General features: G+C 40.7%; 1 long non-coding RNA gene and 1 pseudogene across 1 annotated transcript; both read left to right on the top strand.

Annotated features, from left to right (window-relative positions):
• The first annotated feature begins 2,075 nt into the window (after positions 1-2,075).
• On the top strand, positions 2,076-3,728 carry LOC133440470 (uncharacterized). The gene is made up of 3 exons (XR_009782340.1): positions 2,076-2,312; positions 3,064-3,167; positions 3,353-3,728. It is a non-coding gene; the product is annotated as an uncharacterized LOC133440470 (long non-coding RNA).
• Positions 3,729-4,571: 843 nt separating this feature from the next.
• Positions 4,572-21,218, top strand: part of LOC133440696 (zinc finger protein 845-like) — a 43,355-nt pseudogene continuing 26,708 nt past the window's right edge.

Genomic DNA, 21,218 nt, shown 5'->3' with positions numbered 1-21,218 from the left:
ACTCTATTTTCATCAACAAATTGAGATGGAAGAGTGGCTGTAGACTTATTCATAGTTAGAAGCTGGTTAATGACTCCCCAGGTAGTTTTTATGTTATTAGAAGCCTCATTGAATTTGTCGGAAAAGTTATTTTTCTTGGCAGTTCTAACAAGATGATTATAATTGTTACGAAATGTCTTATAATTTTCTATATTAATTGGGGATGAATTACTGGTGAATTTCTTATACAATCTATTCTTAGCTTTCAGAGACTTATGGAGATCTGGTGTAAACCAGGGTTTTCTAAATGCAGAGACCTTGTTTGCTTTTTTGCTGACAAGAGGAAAGCACCTGTTGTAAGACTTGAAAAATGACTGATATGCTTGTTCAACATCATCATGGGTGTATCCATCATCCCATAGGATGTCATCAACCTGCATGTCAAACCGGTCAACATTTATTTTGTTATACACTCTATAACTTAGAACTAGAACTAGCAAGATGTGAGATGACACTGGAAAAAAACACGATGGTTGGAGGATGCTCATATACAGTAGGTGTTGATATGCAGTACTTGTAGTTAGATCGTTATATATGACGCGGAAGAAGCCATTTCTAGAACAACAACTTTATTCTTCAACTGTCTCGATACCAAAGCAGTAACACAAGAGTACAGTCACAGTGCCGCCTAATGGTCACACAGAGTAATGCACTTGTTTTCAAATATATACAACATAGATGAAGAGGAAGACTGAAGATTAAGGACAAAGTTTAAACCTCACAAATACAACCAAACACTGGGAAGCAATTTTGACTTGTTATAATCCTATCTTTTTGTCCCTTTTTGTAATTCCAGAACTCCCACAAGAAAATGTTTGTAAGGTGGAGGAGGACGGGGTTTTCAGTGACCAGCACCTGGATAACCTGGAGAGGAGCTGCAGCCCGGACCAGGAGGAACCAGGGCATCCACAGACTACAGAACTGGAGGAAGACTCCAGCGGTCAGGAGATGAAGCACGAGGACGTAGAGGTGGATGTCTCATTGGTCAATGTCGCTGATGAGAAAGTTGAAAATGATGAACCAGGACCAAACTGTGTCCAGCTGCTGTTGCACACTTCTCCTGAAGCTCAAAACAAAGATGAGGAAGGAACTGAAAGTTTACGCTCAGACTCCAGTAAAACTGCAGATCCAGAGCCAATGAGACGACACGGTGACCACGAAGATGCTGCTGTCCCGTCAGACAGCAACTGTAAATCAAAGCTGACCAGGACCCACACGGGGAAGAAGGTATTTTCTTGCAGCACTTGCAGGAAAGAGTTCAGTAAACATAGTATTTTAATTGATCACATGAAGATCCACACTGGTGAAAGGCCGTACCTGTGCAACACCTGCAGGAAAACCTTTACTGAATCATCAGCTCTTAAACGGCACATAACCACGCACACAAACATTATTTTTGGAAGATTCTAGGTTTCAAAGACTGTAATAATTTTCCTTGCTGACTAATTAAGAAACATTTTGAGTGGATTTATTTCCCTCAAAGCACTCAGAAACACAGCCATGAAACCCTTTGCATAATGTTACACAGGGAACAACCTGCCATCAAGACATTTATGAAAATATCTATATTTTTCTGTTTTGCAGGTTTCTACTGAGGAAATGCCTCCAGAAGATTCTGGTGTTACAAAGTCTTCCTCCACAATTGAAGATTTGGAACAGGTATATATTGATACTTTTAATAAACATTGTACATTATCTGAGTATGAAATACTATTTTCTGAATGAATAGCAGCGGGGTGCAAAAAACATTACAGTAGGTTTTAATCTTAACTCGCACACTGTGCTCGTAATTATTTCTTCCAGTTTGCACATTTCCATTTTTAGGGGCAAGTGAAATACTCGCTCTGTAGAGCCCTGCAGTAACGTCACATTGGACTACCAAAACAGCCAAATCACTGACCAAGTGCAACACTATTAAATTATGCTCCGTTATCTCCATAGTAAAGCAATGCCAGAATAATATGGAATATATCATATATGTGCCCTCAGAAATATGCACATATTTCAAAATAAATTATAAATATTTGATAGTTTTACAGTGCATATAAAATAATAAAGTGTTATCAATAGCCACATAAAGTGTTGATGGCTATGCACAATGTCAAAACAAGTTATGACCAAATACATTTTGTCCACAAAATGGATGTCATACGGTGTGACACTAAAATGTGTATTTTGAACGGGCAATAATTTGGACATCTTAATGATGAAGAGGACCACGCCCAACCAGGAAGTTACAGTAACATCTCTGGAGTGACTTGCAAATTCATGAGGTGAGGTCTGTTTTTTTTATGTTTAGTTAAAAACCTATGAATCTGACAAAACCAATAGTGGTAAATATTTTGTGTCTTACGGTGTGACAGTATTTGCATAAAAAAAATATTTTTCTCAGATTTTACTCATTAATTCTTAATAATCACTGCTGCTATGTGGCTAATTACATGCTAGCTATAGGCTAGCAGTTTTTAGTTTGCTAATAAATTAGCTAAACTGATCAAGATGTCATACGGTGTGACAATGTGTCATGTGGTGTGACAGGTTTTCCAAGTCACACCGTATGACATTCACTTTATTTTACATGAATATTTGGTAACTTTACAATAAGGGTCCTTTAATTAATGCTAGTTAATACATTATTAAGCATTAATTAACATTTAAAAATATATTAAAAATGATTATTATGTATTAGTAAGCAATTAATTAATGTTTATTACTAAAAGCTAGTTCATAAATTATTAAGCATAATAATGTAATTAGTTATCATTATGTATGCATTACTCTTAATTAATTATTATTAATTATACATTAGTTAATATATTAATGCTTAATAATGTGCTAACTAACATTAATTAAAGAACCCTTATTGTAAAGTGTTACCGAATATTTATATATTTAAAATGTTTGAGAGAAAACAATATTATCTATATGATGAATAATATACTTTACAAGTTTATATTTAATGCAACCATGTTTTACAGTTGTCCATACTGTTCTAAAAGATGTTTTTCCTGCATTTCTTGTCAGAGTGAGGCAGATATGTCCAGCAAGGAAAGGACACGCAAGTACAGGGAAAGACTGAATGCAGACCCTGTGACGAGAGAGGATATCCTCAGGGAAAGAAGAAAAAAGTAAATAGATTATGCCAGTTCACATAGGACAGACACAGGAGAGGTTGAAGGTCTCTAGGCCACAACCAGCATAGTAATAGCATAGTAATATTGTGATTACTATTACAACTACTTACTACAGTATGATATTGAATCTGAAATTAAATGTTAAAAAATCTTAGTCATTGTATATTTTCCTTTAACAGGTATGAAGAGAAGAAACAAAAAGGAAAAAATGACCCTCGCAGTGTCAAATCACTTCCTCCTTCTAAGCAAGACACATTGAGGGAGAAATGGAGAAATGCACAAAGGACACACAGAAAAAGAAAACATGAGCTTGATGCTGTAATGAACTTGACCCCTCCATCTCTTGAGGTTTCACTAAATGAAGATGACATTGCACCACCAATAAACAGCTCCACACCTCCAGAGCCTTCTGTCTCTTCACATCCCTCCACCACTCCTCCTGCAAAGCCCCCTTTGATGGAAAGTGCTCTATAAATTAAAATTATTATTTCTATTATTACAAAACAAATTTTAAATGTCATGATTGATGTGATTAATGTATAAATTTGACATTCTAATTAACTGTTTGCTACAAAGGTGTCACTGTCATGACACCTATATAATATATATATATATATATATATCTCATTCAAGAAAGGTGTACTTGAAAACAGGGTTTTGTTTTTGTAACTCATATTTGTTTGTATCTGTAACCGTAGTTTTGTAAACTTGTACATAGTAGTAGCTATTAAATATTCAGCTGTATGAAAGTGAGCTTGCAAGTGTCTGAATGCACAGACTTGTAAAACGGAGTTTGCACACATGTAGAAGTTTACGAAACTAAGCTTACAGATAAATGCTTGTACTTAAAAGTTTGCAAAACTATAGTTACAGGTACAAACATAAATGCACAGCTTTACAAAACTATGGTTACAGATACAAAACCCTGTTTTCAAGCACTCCTTTCTGAATGATACAATATTCCATAAAAAAGGTGCAACCAAATCATGTGCTGGTGCAACCAACTTTCTCAGTTGTTGCACCAGTGGACAACCTAGTCTGGAGCCTGTGCAAGACATTTTTGACCTTCTAAAGCTGTATTTCCACACTTATTTTCATCCTGTCACTTAATGGAAATGAACAAATGAACACAGGCAGACCACGGTGTTAATTTTGAACACGTCTGCTCTTGTTCTCTATCTTAGATGGACACGGAGAATCAGTTCTGCAGTCCAACTGAAATGGAGACAGTTGTCAACAGTGAGAGGGTAAGTTGAATGTAATGTAGACATTTGATGGAAATTAGTTGGGTTTTTTTTTTAGTACTTTTAAGATAAATACATATGATTCTGAAATGTCTTGCTGCTCAAACTGTCTGGTAACAATAAATGTTACAATAAAAACATTCCAACAGTGTCAGAAACATAGCCTGGTGTGTGCAACTGTCTCCCCCTTGGACAAGTGTCTCCAGTGTGTGGGACCTGTGTCCTCCCTCAAGTGGCTTGGCTATAAATGCAGAGGTGAGATATTAAATGAATTGGCTCTGTCTGGTGAAAGGTAGTAGGTGTATGTGCTGTGTTTTGTGGTACGATTAACCCCTCTATTAACACCTATGGAGAATGATCCTGGTACAGCATAGGCTACTGTACCTACTATTGTTTCAGTTTAACTATGGTGTCATTATCAAATTGAAGACAGCTACCTTACTTTATTAGAGTGAGATTGATTGCAGTGTGTGTCATATATGTCATCTAATTCAGATTACATAAAGATGTTTCATTCTGCCTTATTGGCACTGACCAGTTCTGCGAGGGTCATACTGTAGGTTTTCCTCAATCCAGCTTGTTCTCCACTTGGATGTGCGAACATTTACATCAATAAGTGTCAGTGAGTCGGTGAGGTGCTCAAACTCGTAGTCTTTCACTTTGTTTTTTAAATCAGTCACATATGCATCAACAGTCTCTGATATTCCTTGCACTTGAATAAAGAACAGGTGCCTCAAATACGTCACATTTTTCCTTGGCTCACAATGTCGGCGGAAAAGTTCTTTCAATGTATCATAGTCATCTACGTCTTCATCAAAGTCAAAAGTGTTATATACCTTTAATTGCTTCGTCCCCGGCCACATGTAGGAACGTGGCTCTTTTCACTGAATTAGACTTTTCGTCGATTCCGCTGGCGACAAGAAACAGTTCAAATCTCTGGATCCAGACTATCCAATTTTCTGCTAGATTTCCTACAGTCACAGTGCCACCTAATGGTCACACAGAGTAATGCACTTGTTTTCAAATATACTACATAGCTGAAGGGGAAGACAGAAGGTTCAGGACAAACTTTAAACCCCACAAATACAACCAAACAATCAACAGTGGGAAACACTTTTGACCTGTTAAAATCCTGTCTTTTTGTGATTCCAGAACTCCCACAAGAAAATGTTTGTAAGGTGGAGGAGGACGGGGTTTTCAGTGACCAGCACCTGGATAACCTGGAGAGGAGCTGCAGCCCGGACCAGGAGGAACCAGGGCATCCACAGACTACAGAACTGGAGGAAGACTCCAGCGGTCAGGAGATTAAGCACGAGGACGTAGAGGTGGATGTTCCATTGGTCAATGTCGCTGTTGTGAAAGTTGAAAATGATGAACCAGGACCAAACTGTGTCCAGCTGCTGTTGCACACTTCTCCTAAAGCTCAAAACAAAGATGAGGAAGGGACTGAAAGTTTACGCTCAGACTCCAGTAAAACTGCAGATCCGGAGCCGATGAGACGACACAGTGACCACGAAGATGCTGGTGTCCCGTCAGACAGCAACTGTAAATCAAAGTTGATCAGGACCCACCCGGGGAAGAAGGCATTTTCTTGCAGCACTTGCAGGAAAGAGTTCAGTAAAAGTAGTATTTTAATGGATCACATGAAGATCCACACTGGCAAAAGGCAGTACCTGTGCAACACCTGCGGAAAATCGTTTAGAAAGTCATCAACGTTCAAGAAGCATAAAATTATCCACACGGGCGAGAAGCCCTACATCTGCAAAACATGTGGAAAAAGTTACACAGAACATTCCACCCTGATTATTCACTCGAGGACCCACACTGGTGAAAGGCCGTACCTGTGCAACACCTGCGGAAAAACCTTTACTAAATCATCAAATCTTAAACGCCACATAACCACGCACATGGGCGAGAAGCCCTATATCTGCAAAACACGTGGAAAAAGTTACAGGCTACATTCCACCCTGCTGACTCACTCAAGGACCCACACTGGCGAAAGGCCGTACCTTTGCAACACCTGCGGAAAAACCTTTACTACATTATCAGCTCTTAAACGGCACATAACCACGCACACGGGCGAGAAGCCCTACATCTGCAAAACATGTGGAAAAAGTTACAGGCAAGTTTCCCACCTGGCGGTTCACTCGAGGATCCACACCGGTGAAAGGCCGTACCTGTGCAACACCTGCAGGAAAACCTTTACTAAATCATCACATCTTAAACGGCACATAACCACGCACACGGGCGAGAAGCGGTATTTGTGCAAGACGTGCAACAAAGGTTTTAGCCGCAGATTTGATTTGCTGAGTCACATGAAAAATCACCCGGAGGAGAAGTCTGGTGACTCGTGACAAATGAAGCTCATGTTGTCGTCCTCCGGGGGCAGCTGTCCACTCCTGTCTGACCCACAGAAGAAGAACCCGCAGAAGTCCAACCACCACCTCCTGTGGCTGATGAGCCTAATCCCCTCCCCACAAGGGTTGCAGGTTCAACCCGGATTTATGCTTCTCCGTCAACTTGACGCAGAGGGAACGATTTGGTTGTGTACTTTTTTTAAAGTTCTGCATTGAGGTTGTTTGAATCCCTGTTCCTTCTTAAAATTGTATTATTTGTTGCTGTTGGTAACTTGTCGTCTCCACGGTGCAAATAAAGAGCTGTTAGTATTTGCTGAAGTTTCTTTAAACGTTTATTTCGTTCATCTACAAAGCCTCTCTCACACGTCCTTTTTCCCATCTGTTTATTCTTCATTCACATTCTCTTTGTAAAGTTAATCTGCACTAACCTCTGAGCGGAGTAGATGGAGAGAGTTTAACAACATGGAGCATGTTGTTAAACTCTCTCCATCTACTCCGTTCAGAGGTTAGTCCAAGTTTGACATTTTTACATGTTGAGTTTTTACAACGTTCCTCTGAAAAATATGAAGAATCTTCAGAGAAACGAGGACAAAAGAAGAAACGCAACCATCAACACGTCAGAAACAGAACAGCCAACCATCTGTCACCATTTTATAAACTTTAATGTCTGCAGCATTAAACAAAAAACCTTGAAGATTTCAGAAGTCAGTGCAGTCAGATACGGTTTGCTTTTATTTCCCTTTTTAAATGTTTTTATTGATTTAGAAAACAAGAACATTTGGTTTAAAGGTGAATGAGGAAATGAGTGTGATGTGAGATACACATCACGATACTTGAGTCACGATACAATACGATATTGCGGTATCCAAATTTTGCGATATATTGTGATGTTATACACAGTTCGCTGAAAACTGTAAAAGGGTTTAAGCATTTTAAATCTGAGCTGTGCGTACATCAGATTATCGTGTAATTCATCGGACAAACTAAGCACACGATGCAAAACAATGTAATTCAAATGATCCATGCTGTGTTATTGTAACTATACAAGCTAAAGTTACAAAATATTTGTGTACGTTTTTCACATTATTTACATAATATAATATATAATTAATAATATTATTTAATCGCATGTATAAAATCAAGTTGTACTAGATTTTCAACTCGTCTGACACATGATTTATTATAAAGCTGATGTTGAGATCCGTGTTGAAGCTGCAGATCTGCAGGTTGGAGAGCAGGAAGAAGAGGGAGGATCATCGGGATCAGATTCCAGGAAGAGGACACACTTTGGATTTAACCCTTTTATATCAGACATCCGTTTAGGACTAAATGTGTTTTTACCTCAACTCATATTTAGTAAGAAATAATCATGAAAAATGTAATTAAATTTTCATTTTACATGGATGCATTTTTTTTATTGTTTATAATTCTGGAATGTTATTATTTAGAAGAGCAGCAGTGCCCCCTGGTGGTGATTTATAAAAGCTCAACATAAACCCAAGAGTGAACAATCTATCGTAATAATAATAAAAACACAAATAAAAAAAGACTTTAGTGCATCAACAAGAGGAAAGTTGTCAGTTATTCAGATTATTGGTACAGCGTGATCAGAACAACCAGCATTTAGCTCAGAAAACAATGTGGAAAGAGAAATGTCATCAAATGAAGTTGAAAAGTGGAGATGCACTTTTGTCCTTTATCCTCAACTTCCTCAATCACGTCATTTTGATCCAGTTTGTTATTTCACTGGTCTTGGCTTCATCAAATGACACATCCAGGGACAGAAGCCGTGCATAGGTGTTGATCCTGTCCAGGTGTTGGAAGGTGAAGTGAAGCCGAAGCCATCGCTTCATCCACTGATCTGTTGGCACGGTAGGAAAACTGATAGGAATCCACTGTGTCAGGAACCATGGAGTTGATGTGGGTTAAAAAAAGATGATCTGCTCTGTTGGTCTCTGGAGAAGGTTTAATGAAAATGTTTCTCCACATTTCTAGTCCATGAAAGAAGGCAGATTTTATGTCCATCAAATGCAGTGTCCATTGTTTTTGATAACTTCCTGCCACAAGGAGCCTCAGAGACTGAAGCACAGGTTGGAGATTCCTTCTGTAGCAGAAACTTGCACTTCCTCAAAACCTTGTGCAACAAGCCTGGCTTTTGGTACCAGTCCATTTTCCATCTCTTTCAAAGTGCAAACTCAACGAGTGGAGATGCACTTTTGTAATAATAATTACAACAATAATAAAAATAATAATATGATAATGGAGGGAGGACTTTGCTGTTTCAGAGCCGAGATCACTTGCCTTCATGGAGAGGGACATGAATTCCTTCATGAATAAGGACTAAAAATAACGTTAAAGGTATTTGGAATATATTGAATGATGCCATTAGGAAAAGTTCAAGACAGACTAATTATCCACAATATTTAACCAATAACGATGAAGTCATTAATGATATGAATGAGGTGGTTAATCATTTTAACAGGTATTTTGTGAGTGTTGGACCAAAGCTGGCAGAAAAATGTGTGATCCTGGATCAGCTGATGGATGGAAGGAAACATTAATAAGTAGAAATCCAGATTCAATGTTTCTCACAGCTGTGGAGGAGAGAGAAATCATAGATATTGTAAGTAAATGTAAAAACAAGGTGTCAACTGACTGTGGTGATATGACAATAGTCAAAAAGGTTATTGATGGATTGTTAACTGACATACAGCTGTAATCAGTCGCTCAGAACTGGGACATTTCCAAAAACAAATGAAAACTGCAAAAGTCATCCCACTGTACAGAACTGGAGACAGACACCAATTCACTAATTACAGGCCTGATTCTTTACTCCCAACATTTTCTAAGATCTTAGAAAAAGTATTTATTTACAGGTTGGACAAATTAATGCCAATCAAAAGGCCACGCCCCTAATTACGCATTAAACTTCTTGCTTTATATAATTCCAACCTGTCACAATACGAGGAAAAAGAGGCTTCAAACCCCTGCAGAAAACCTGTGGGTGATTCATGCAGGAATGAACCGTCATTCTGAGTTTGGGGGTTAGTTTGGGATCTTTATTCCCTCTAGTGGTTAAATGTTGGAAACTGCAGCTTTAAATGAGTCTTGTATATCTATATATTTCACACCAAAATCAGTTTGATAGTTTGATAGTTTGATCAGTTTGATATTTAAATGTTTTGATGTCTCAAAGACTTACCATGTGTATTATTTTAAAGCCCATTGCAATAAAAGTTTCTTAACAACATAATTTTTTTATGACAAATAATAAAGAACACATGAATTAAAAAATATTTGTATTTTATATATTGATATTAACAATCAGAAGCTTATCATATAAATTGTGTCAGCTCTCATTGTGTCGTAAAAAATAAAACTCTTTCTAAACCTTCTTGCTTGTGTTGTTTTCTCAGATGTAAATCACTTTGGATAAAAGCGTCTGCTAAATGACAGAAGTCGTAGTAAACCAGTGATGGAAAGAATGTTGTATGCATTTTGTTCTAATTATTTTCGTTGGTAAATGAAATAGTTACTGTAACTGCGAGAAGGAACTATGTCATTTGTTCAGACTCCACTGCAGCCCTTCAGAGTTTGACTTCAAAGAAAACAATAAGAGAAGATCTAGTGTTGGAAATATTAATGGTGTTGTGGAGGTTATACAGAACTGGAATTACTGTGCAGTTTTGTTGGGTTCCTGCCCACATGGGTGTTGATGGCAATGAGAAAGCAGACAATATTGCTAAAAGAGCATTGAAATTGAGTAGTGAGGTAATTATGGAAATTCCTTTTGGTAAAGGTGAAGCAAAATCATGAATTAGAAAGACAGTGAGGGATTCATGGCAGAAGGTGTGGGACAACGGTGTAAAAGGGAGACATTTTTATAACATACAGAAGTCAATTAACGTGAAGGTTTTCAAAGGAAAGTGTAGGAGAGAGGAAGTCATCATTTCTAGATTAAGATTAGGTCATACTAGTTTAAAATCAACTCTGTATTTAATGTCAAAGTCCGTGTGTGATAAATGTGATGAGTGTGATGTCACAGAGAATGTAGAGCATGTGATTCTTAAATGTGGCAAGTATGAGGTAGAAAGGAACGCTTTAAGAGACAGGATGTACGAGCTGGGACGGGAATGGAGTTTAGTAGGTTATTAGGGAGGAGTGAGGTGATGAGGGATTGTTATAAGGAAATCCTTGTCTTTCTTAAAGATGCAGGGATAGATAATAAGATTTAAATGTGGTTATCTTATTTTATTTAGGTATTTCCTTTTCCCCTCCTTTAAGTTAGACTGTAACTTGGTGTAATAATGATCCTGATGTTACACACTCCGGTACAGCAGGTGGCGGTAGAACCTAATAACGTTGGTTGTGATCCGCCATTAAACCTAGAGAAGAAGAAGGAGAGGACGGTTCTGTTGTTTCCTTTCTTTTTCCTCTTCAACAATGTCTAAGGTGAATCATCTGAGAGAGTTTATCGGTCAGCGACTAACAGCAGCTGCTGTAGAAATATTGTCAGTGTTTGAAAAAAGCATCTTGGAGTATGAAGAAGAGCTCGACCGTCAGCGCAGACTGTTGGACCTCGCCTGGAAACCTGAAATCAGACTCCACAGAGTCGGTACGTAACCCTGGAAAGTTGAATGAATGAACACATGAGTATGACTCCTACAAGATCCCTTTGTTTCCAGTTAAAAGCCGTGGTGATGAAGCAAACCAACTAAATGGGAAACTCCCCAGCTCAAGCAGCTGCTGATGTGGGATTCGGAAACATCCCGAACTAACTTGTTGTTCTGTTTAATTTGGTGCTAAAAAAATAAAAATTAGAAATAAACAGTTAAATCTTCATATTCACATATGTTGGAAAAAAGGAGTAGGAAGAAGTCTACACTTTTTCCTAGTTCCTACCCCTTTATAACTCTATGAATTTACATTATTGCTATTATTATATCTACACAATATCCATATAAATATAGTCTATATAAATACTATGTAAAACAAGCCTATTACCACATAATTATCCATATAAGTATATAGAAAATTACATACATATATCAATATATACAAAAATACAAATATTATATAAATATACACTATATAACAACATAAATATCCCTATAAATATATATATGCTACATACCTAGTAAATATATAACATATATTACATAATTATAACTATCCCTCTCAACATATAATATATACTACATAAATATCCACATAAATATCTAAACATATCTTAAGCAAGTATAATATACCATTTTTCCCTATTTTATTTGTTTCTCACACTCGTTACCCCATTTCCTCTTCCATATACCTGTTTATAAATAATTTTTTGTATCTCTTTTTAAACAGATTTATGTTAGTACCTTTTCATTTCCAGCTGCAAACTTTTCCACAGAGTCTCCACAGTTCCATATGCACATGCTGCACATTGTTGTTCCTACTTTGTTTTCTTTATGTTTACTTTATTTCACAAAAACATGAAGTTTACAAATTATATATCTGAAACAGAACATAGAAATCACATTTCATGCCAGGGGGGATAAGAGTGGTGCTTTTATGGTCCATTCAGACTCTGGACCAGACTGGTATTACATACTTTAAACTTAATCCTTTATTTAGTAGAAAAGATGCAGATCACACTGGCTCTGTGTAGATTTTTTTTTTTATTGATTTATTCAGCACAGTATAAACAACAGAACAAGTAACATACAAATGTAAAAGAGAGATTGGCAGGGGCGTCGCCAGGTGTAATCCCTTATGGGTTCTGAGCCCAAAGGGGCCCCCGCGTAGCGGAGGCCTAAACAGGCAAAATTTTTGGGATCTTACGGGTCGGATCGGTTAACTTTGCATGACTTTAAGTCGTTTAGAAACAGATTGACAGCCACAAGCAGCTTCAATGATTATAACAAAAAAGACCATTCCAGATCAGCAGATGAATGCATAGCACAGGATAATAATTACTGCAGGGTGGTGAATAGTGCAACAGGGCAAAGCTCTGTGTATTCCCCTATTCAATTTTAGACAATATAAGGAGTAAAAACTGAATGAGAAACGAGAAAGCCAAAGAAAGTGTCATGACAACAATTATAATTATTATCCTCCTCATTTTATTGCTGCATTCAGCAAAATACCAATGACCTCCAAGTTCCAACTCACTGCATCATATAGGGCTAAACAAACATCCATCTCAGACTGGTATTTTATACAAAATGGCAAAATAAATAAATACAATAAATAAGAAAAAACACATGACTGACCAACATAGCAGCATATAGGCCTAAATAAAATTCACATTAAACATTCCCAACTCAGTCCCAATACAAAGACATACTCAATAAAATTACAATAAAACAACTTAAGGTGCCATTACAATGGCTTTTTCTATCTTTTCGTTTCTGTGCTCCTGATTTCTTCTGTTTTGTTTTAGCCTCCGCCAGTGGCAGAGCGTGGGTTTCAGCACAGAGGGGGCGGAGCATTCTCAATGGGCCCTTATGATAATTATTTTACTATTCAACAACTTAAAGATAACGGACACCTCATCATACCCAGCAAACAACACAAATGCTCACGTTTACTGAGCCAAGCAAGCCTAGGTGCCACAAACCAGTTCACACACACACACACACACGCCACGCAGCCTGACAGCCGTCAATCTAAGCATCGCTGTCCTTGGTGCTGGTGTGACGGTGACTCACAGGGTCTGAGCCAAACCATCTTTAATATAACTTAAAACATAAAATGTAAACTACAATTACACAATCTATTCAGATAGAATATAGACACAATTGTCTATAAGGCCATTAATGAGATCTATAAATAGAAAATAGACACGGCGGTCTAAACACATAAACGCATAGCCTATTAAAAATGTATCAACTGCACACAATATGCATTCAAATAGAAAATAGACTCGGCGGTCTATTACAGTTGACAACAACACAAGGTACATTAAGGTGGTCAAGGCGATAACAACATTCTGATCATTATTTATGTGCTCACCGTTTGCTGTCTCTGCGCTTTTTGCCGCTGCCCCAATTCACAGACTCCGAACTCCAGAACATCATCCTCGGCTCGAACAATATATTCCAAGTAACGTGGAAAACAATGTAACGGCCGCTCCAGCTAACACTAGCCTCCTCATCAGCCACCTGCGCCGCTGCAAAATATGAGGAGAGCGGCGGACAGGAAGCAACTAGCCTCTCCTTTCTCTCTTTTACCTTTCTTTTTAACGATCCAGACTGGTGCTTTTTCTTCTCCATTTTTCCTCTTTCAAAGTTCCCTCCAAAATGCCGCAGTCTCACATACAAGACGAGTTAGTTCAAATGTAAAAAAACGAAACAAGTTAAGTTCCAGCCAATCAGGTTGGCTCACAGCCCTGATGCGTTCAGGACAGTTGTAAAGTAAGAATTAACCTACACTGGCCGCACAATGCACATTTTATCATTATTATAACCTACAAATTTTGTAGGGCAGAGGGGGGGGCCCTCTACTTTGAAATGTTGTTGACATTGGGTTTTTATAACCCGGAAACCCGCGCCAGCGTCGCTACTGGAGATTGGTAATGTGCTAGGCTGAGGCAAAAAGCCCAAGGGGCTTATAAGAGGCCTCTACCTGTAAAATACAGCAAAATATTGTAGAAAGATTTAAAATATGCAGAATACATGATTGCAGTCTAAAAACAAAGACAAAGCAAATAAACAGCAGCATGAATAGAATACATGGTATCTACATGATTAAAGAAAAAAATAACAAATCTAGAAATATCATTAGGTTATCTGATCAATTAAATGTGTCCTGAGTTTACGTTTAAAATTATTGAATGAAGTAGAGGTAGACGAGATTGCTGTAGGTGTTCCATAACTGTATCTGATGGAGAACTGACACAAACCAGTACGGAACTTCAGGAGATTTAAATGATTAGCCTGTCTTGTATTAAAATGGTGCATATCACTGTTGAACTGAAAACAATCTTTACATGGCAAAGAAAATGAAACTAGCAGGAACAATACTTTGAAAATAAAATTGCAGGTTTGATATGTATTTAACTTAAAGTTGGGTAAAATATTGAGTTGTTTGAAAAGAGGGGCAGAATGAGCAGACCAATTACTGTGTGTGGCAATCCTGCAGAATCTTTTTTGTAACATATGAAGTTTATGAAGATGTGTGTTATAGGTAGCTCCCCAACAGTGTCGGCGCGGGCACCAGGGGGCAGTGGCCGCTTACTTCAGTCACTGTGCCAGCTCACTTTTCTTCTTTGGCGGTAAACAAATTTCCCGAAAGCGCTCCTCCATTACACTATCCTCCTCTCCATCCAACACAGACTAAGCCATCCTGGTGGCAGTCTGTCCAGTCAGCCCCTTCAACAGAGCCTGACTTCTAGACTCTGCCATCTCGCTCTGTACACCGGTCGCTTCGCTCTGCGCAAAAACCTGCGCCCCACTATGCGCCTCGCCCAGCGCCTCACCCAGCGCCTCACCCGGCACCCCGCCCGGCGCAGCAGAGCCGACTGTCAGCTCTCTGACAGCCGGCTCCCTGCCGTTCCCCCGCTCTGTCAGGGCATGAACTGTGGCAAGGTGCGTGCCACGGGGGCCCGACCGAACGACGGAGAGGACACAGAGTTTCGTTCAGACCCTTTTATTTCTCACCCAAAACGTGCAGAAACACACACAGCTCCTCAGCAGCAGCCACCTCCTGAGTCTCTCAGTCCTCTTTATCAAGGCTGGCAGGTTGGAGAGGCTGATGGGACACACCTGTGTGATTGCTGAGTGGTTGCAGCCACTCCAACCTGCCACACCCCCCCAACGCCAACCTCGAGCCGGGGTCTGTCCGGCCGAGCATACTCCCCCCCCCCGCCCCCTCGGAGCGGGAGAGGAAGCCCAGAACCCCCCGGGCCTTCCTGGTCGGGGGGTCGTCCTCGGCGTCGGCCTGACCTGCGGTCCCGTCGTGGGGGTCGTCCCCGGCGTCGGCTCTCCCGCCGTGGAAAATGCGCTCGGGGCCGGGCCCATGGTGGCCTCGGGCCACACGGCGCGCGCACGACCGCCTCCTTCCCCTCCGCGACGCAGCCCTGCGCGGGCTGCTGGTCCGGCCCCGTCTCCGCCGTCGCTTGCGGCTGCGCCTCCGCAGCCGCCTTCCCAGCCAACGCCGCCTCCGCCTCCATCTCCGCCTCCGCCCCCGGAGCCGTCGCCTGGCGGCCCGCAGCTTCTGCATCACGGCCTCCCAGCTGCGGCGCCACCAGCGCTGCCGCGGCAAACCTCAGACGGGGTGCAGGGATGGGCCGCTCCGCGGGTCCCGCCGCCTCGGGAGCCGTCGCTTGGCGGCCCGCAGCTTCTACCTCCCGGCCTCTCAGCTGCGGCGCCGCCAGCTCCTCCCGCGTTGCTGCGGCGGCCCTCAGACGGGGTGCAGGGATGGGTCGCCCCGCGGCCACCAGGGCTTCTATCGCGGCCAGCTGCCGCTCGCCCTGGTCCCGGAAGGCGGCCGCCATGCCCGCCATGGCCCGGGCGAGCGCGTCCAGGGCCCGCTCCATGCCCCCCCCTCGTCCGTCCTTCGAAGCCCCACGTTGGGTGCCAGTGTGGCAAGGTGCGTGCCACGGGGGCCCGACCGAACGACGGAGAGGACACAGAGTTTCGTTCAGACCCTTTTATTTCTCACCCAAAATGTGCAGAAACACACACAGCTCCTCAGCAGCAGCCACCTCCTGAGTCTGTCAGTCCTCTTTATCAAGGCTGGCAGGTTGGAGAGGCTGATGGGACACACCTGTGTGATTGCTGAGTGGTTGCAGCCACTCCAACCTGCCACAGAACGGATCAACTTGATATATTAAAAACATGTATGTGACCTCGTTGTGTGTTACAAGTAAAGCCTTTTTCACATAGAACACGGCAACGGCGCCGGGGTGGCACAGACTCGTCGCAGAGCATGGCGCGCCTGCGTGCATGGGTCTCCAACTCAGGTCCTGGAGAGCACCTATCCAGCAGGTTTTAGATCTTTCCATGCTTCAGCACACCATGATACAAGGAGCTGTGTCAACAACAGAGTTGTCCAGGCCTTGATGACAAGTTAATGACGACCATTGATTAGAATCAGGTGTGTTCATGCAGGGAGACACCTAAAACATGCTGGATAGGTGCTCTCCAGGACCAGGGTTGGAGACCTCTGTACATATTTGTTGCAGGTTGCAAGTTTCATAACCATATATTGATAAATGATTCAATTGATCCTGATATGAGGCATGGAAATGCTATATTTTATTTTAAATGAACATTTTATTGTTAAAAGAGCAAAAGAATATCACATTTCTACCACTTTTAAACACACCAGGTATGTCCGCATTCTAGGAGATTTCTCTCCACTGTTGTCCCTTTTTATTGATGTCCCGATAGGCCTGCAGTCTCGCATCCCACAGCTCCTCACACAGACTCACAGACACGCCCATCCCGGCGTGCGCGGCGCAAACCTCGTTCTAGGTGAAAGCGCCTTGCATGCGTCCACTGGCACCCTTTGCCGCCGCGCAAACTCAGCGGCGTGCGCTGTGATGCGTGCCGCCGACCTCGGCTGCGCTCTTGCGCGGAGCCGCAGCACATACACAATGAATGGCAAAGCCGGCGGCGGCTGCCGCTGTGCGCACTCTATGTGAAAAAGGCTTAAAACGTTTTCAGTCAAAGTAAAATGTGCGCTTCCTTGCATTACTTCCACCTAAGTGGTTTGATTTCTCCACATGTTTTAGACAGATTATTAATAGGAAAGTAGTGAGAATGCACCTTTTTCCTTAAAATGCTGTCCTACACGACTGATTTGGTGCCCGCCCTAATACGCCTCGTGCCCCCTCTGAAAATTTGCTCTGGCGCCGACCCTGCTCCCCAAATAATATTACAGTAAATGAGATATGTATATATCAAGCTATAATAAAGAGTTGGGAGACAATTTTCATTCACAAAACTACGGAATTTGCTAATAATACCAATAGATTTAGATATTTTTTTACAGACATGGTTGATGTGGTTTTTCCAGCTTAAACTTTCATGGATAATTACACCAAGGAAGGTTGTTGATGTAACCTGAGTGAGCGGGTCATCTCCTATAGACAGACCGGTGTTAGATTTACAATATAATTTATTTTTTGATGTAAATACAATAAAATTTAGATTTATATCTAGATTTATTTTTTTACAGACATACATTTGGATTTTTTTTATATTCAGTGATAGTTTGTTAATTTTAAACCATTTTGAAATGTTTTGTAAATCATGGTTAGCCTTTCCCATTAGAGAAGAAAAATCATTATGTGAAATAAACACGTTTATCATCGGCAAAAAGTACAGGAAACAAGGAGGACGAGGCTGCGGCCAAATCATTTATATGAATAAAAAGTAACACGTAGTGCCGCCTAATGGTCACACAGAGTAACACACTTGTTTTCAAATATACTACATAGATGAAGGGGAAGACCGAAGGTTCAGGACAAACTTTAAACCTCACACATACAACCAAACAATCAAAACTGGGAAGCACTTTTGACTTGTTAAAATCCTATCTTTTTGTCCCTTTTTGTAATTCCAGAACTCCCACAAGAAAATGTTTGTAAGGTGGAGGAGGACGGGGTTTTCAGTGACCAGCACCTGGATAACCTGGAGAGGAGCTGCAGCCCGGACCAGGAGGAACCAGGGCATCCACAGACTACAGAACTGGAGGAAGACTCCAGCGGTCAGGAGATGAAGCACGAGGACGTAGAGGTGGATGTCTCATTGGTCAATGTTGCTGATGTGAAAGTTGAAAATGGTGAACCAGGACCAAACTGTGTCCAGCTGCTGTTGCACACTTCTCCTGAAGCTCAAAACAAAGATGAGGAAGGGACTGAAAGTTTACGCTCAGACTGCAGTAAAACTGCAGATCCGGAGCCAATGAGACGACACGGTGACCACGAAGATGCTGCTGTCCCGTCAGACAGCAACTGTAAATCAAAGATGACCAGGACCCACACGGGGAAGAAGGCGTTTTCTTGCAGCACTTGCAGGAAAGAGTTCAGTAGAAAGAGTATTTTAATAGAACATATGAAGATCCACACTGGCGAAAGGCCGTACCTGTGCAATACCTGCGGAAAATCGTTTAGACAATCATCAACGCTCAAGAACCATAAAATGATCCACACGGGCGAGAAGCCGTACCTGTGCAACACCTGCGGAAAATCGTTTAGAAACTCAGCAACGCTCAAGGAACATAAAATGATCCACACGGGCAAGAAGGCCTACATCTGCAAAATATTGCGAAAAAGTTACAGGCAACGTACCAGCCTGGTGGTTCACTCGAGGACCCACACCGGCGAAAGGCCGTACCTGTGCAACATCTGCAGAAAAACCTTTACTAATTTATCGTATCTTAAACGGCACATAACCAAGCACACGGGCGAGAAGCCCTACATCTGCAAAACATGTGGAAAAAGTTACACAGAACGTTCCAACCTGGTGATTCACTCGAGGAACCACACCGGCGAAAAGCCGTACCTGTGCAACACCTGCGGAAAAACCTTTACTAAATCATCAGTTCTTAAACGGCACATAACCACGCACACGGGCGAGAAGTGATATTAGTGCAAGACGTGCAACAAAGGTTTTAGCCGCAGAATTGATTTGCTGAGTCACATGAAAAATCACCCGGAGGAGAAGTCTGGTGACTCGTGACAAATGAAGCTCATGTTGTCGTCCTCCGGGGGCAGCTGTCCACTCCTGTCTCACCCACAGAAGAAGAACCCGCAGAAGTCCAACCACCACCTCCTGTGGCTGATGAGCCTAATCCCCTCCCCACAAGGGTTGCAGGTTTAACCCGGATTTATGCTTCTCCGTCAACTTGACGCAGAGGGAACGATGTGGTCGTGTACTTTTTTTTAAAGTTCTGCATTGAGTTTGTTTGAATTTCTGTTCCTTCTTAAAATCGTATTATTTGTTGCTGTTGGTAACTTGGTGTCTCCACGGTTTAATAAAGAGCTGTTAGCATTTGCTGAAGTTTCTTTAAACATGACAGTTTATTTCGTTCATCTACAAAGCCTCTCTCACACGTCCTTTTTCCCATCTGTTTCTTCTTCACTCACATTCTCTTTGTAAAGTTAATCTGCAGCTCCATGTTGTTAAACTCTCTCCATCTACTCCGTTCAGAGGTTAGTCCAAGTTTGATATATTTACATGTTCAGTTTTTACAACGTTCATCTGAAAACCATGAAGAATCTTCAGAGAAACGAGGACAAAAGAAGAAACGCAACCATCAACACGTCAGAAACAGAACAGCCAACCATCTGTCACCATTTTATAAACTTTAATGTCTGCAGCATTAAACAAAAAACCTTGAAGATTTCAGAAGTCAGTGCAGTCAGATACGATTTGCTTTTATTTCCCCTTTAAAATGTTTTTATTGATTTTGAAAACAAGAACATTTGGTTTTCAAATGAATGAGGAAATGAGTGTGATGTGGGATACACATCACGATACTTGAGTCACGATAGAATACGATATTGCAGTATCCAAATTTTGCAATATATTGCGATGTTATACATAGTTCGCTGAAAACTGTAAAAGGCTTTATACATTTTAAAATCTGAGCTGCGCGTACATCAGATTATCGTGTAATTCATGGGACAAACTAAGTCAAAACAATGCAATTCAAATGAGCCATGCTGTGTTATTGTAACTATATAAGCTAAAGTTACAACATATCTGTGTATGTTTTTCATATTATTTAAATAATATGAAATTAACAATATTATTTAATCGCATGTATAAAATCAAGTTGTACTAGATTTACAACTCGTCTGACACATGATTTATTCTAAAGCTGATGTTGAGATCCGTGTTGAAGCTGCAGATCTGCAGGTTGGAGAGCAGGAAGAAGAGGGAGGATCATCGGGATCAGATTCCAGGAAGAGGACAGACTTTGGATTTAACCCTTTTATATCAGACATCCGTTTAGAAGTAAATGTCTTTTTACCTCAACTCATATTTAGTCAGAAACAATCATGAAAAATGTAATTAAGTTTTCATTTTAGATGGATGAATTATTTTATTGTTTATAATTCTGGAATATTACACTCTCCATATGTAGAAAGAGCAGCAGTGCCCCCTGGTGGTGAGTTATAAAAGCTCATCATAAACCCAAGAGTGAACAATCTATCATAATAATAATAATAATTATTATTATTATAATGATAATAAAAACACAAATAAAAAAGACTTCAGTGCATCAAAAAGAGGAAAGTTGTCAGTGATGCAGATTATTGGTACAGCGTGATCAGTACAACCAGCATTTAACTCAGAAAACAATGTGGAAAGAGAAATGTCATCAAATGAAGTTGAAAAGTGGAGATGCACTTTTGTCCTTTATCCTCAACTTCCTCAATCACGTCATTTTGATCCAGTTTGTTATTTCACTGGTCTTGGCTTCATCAAATGACACATCCAGGGACA

Source organism: Cololabis saira, chromosome 3 (assembly GCF_033807715.1).
Source record: "Cololabis saira isolate AMF1-May2022 chromosome 3, fColSai1.1, whole genome shotgun sequence".
NCBI classification, from domain to species: domain Eukaryota; kingdom Metazoa; phylum Chordata; class Actinopteri; order Beloniformes; family Belonidae; genus Cololabis; species Cololabis saira.
The sequence above is the reverse complement of the archived record's forward strand: the minus strand, read 5'-3'. Positions and strand labels throughout refer to the sequence as shown.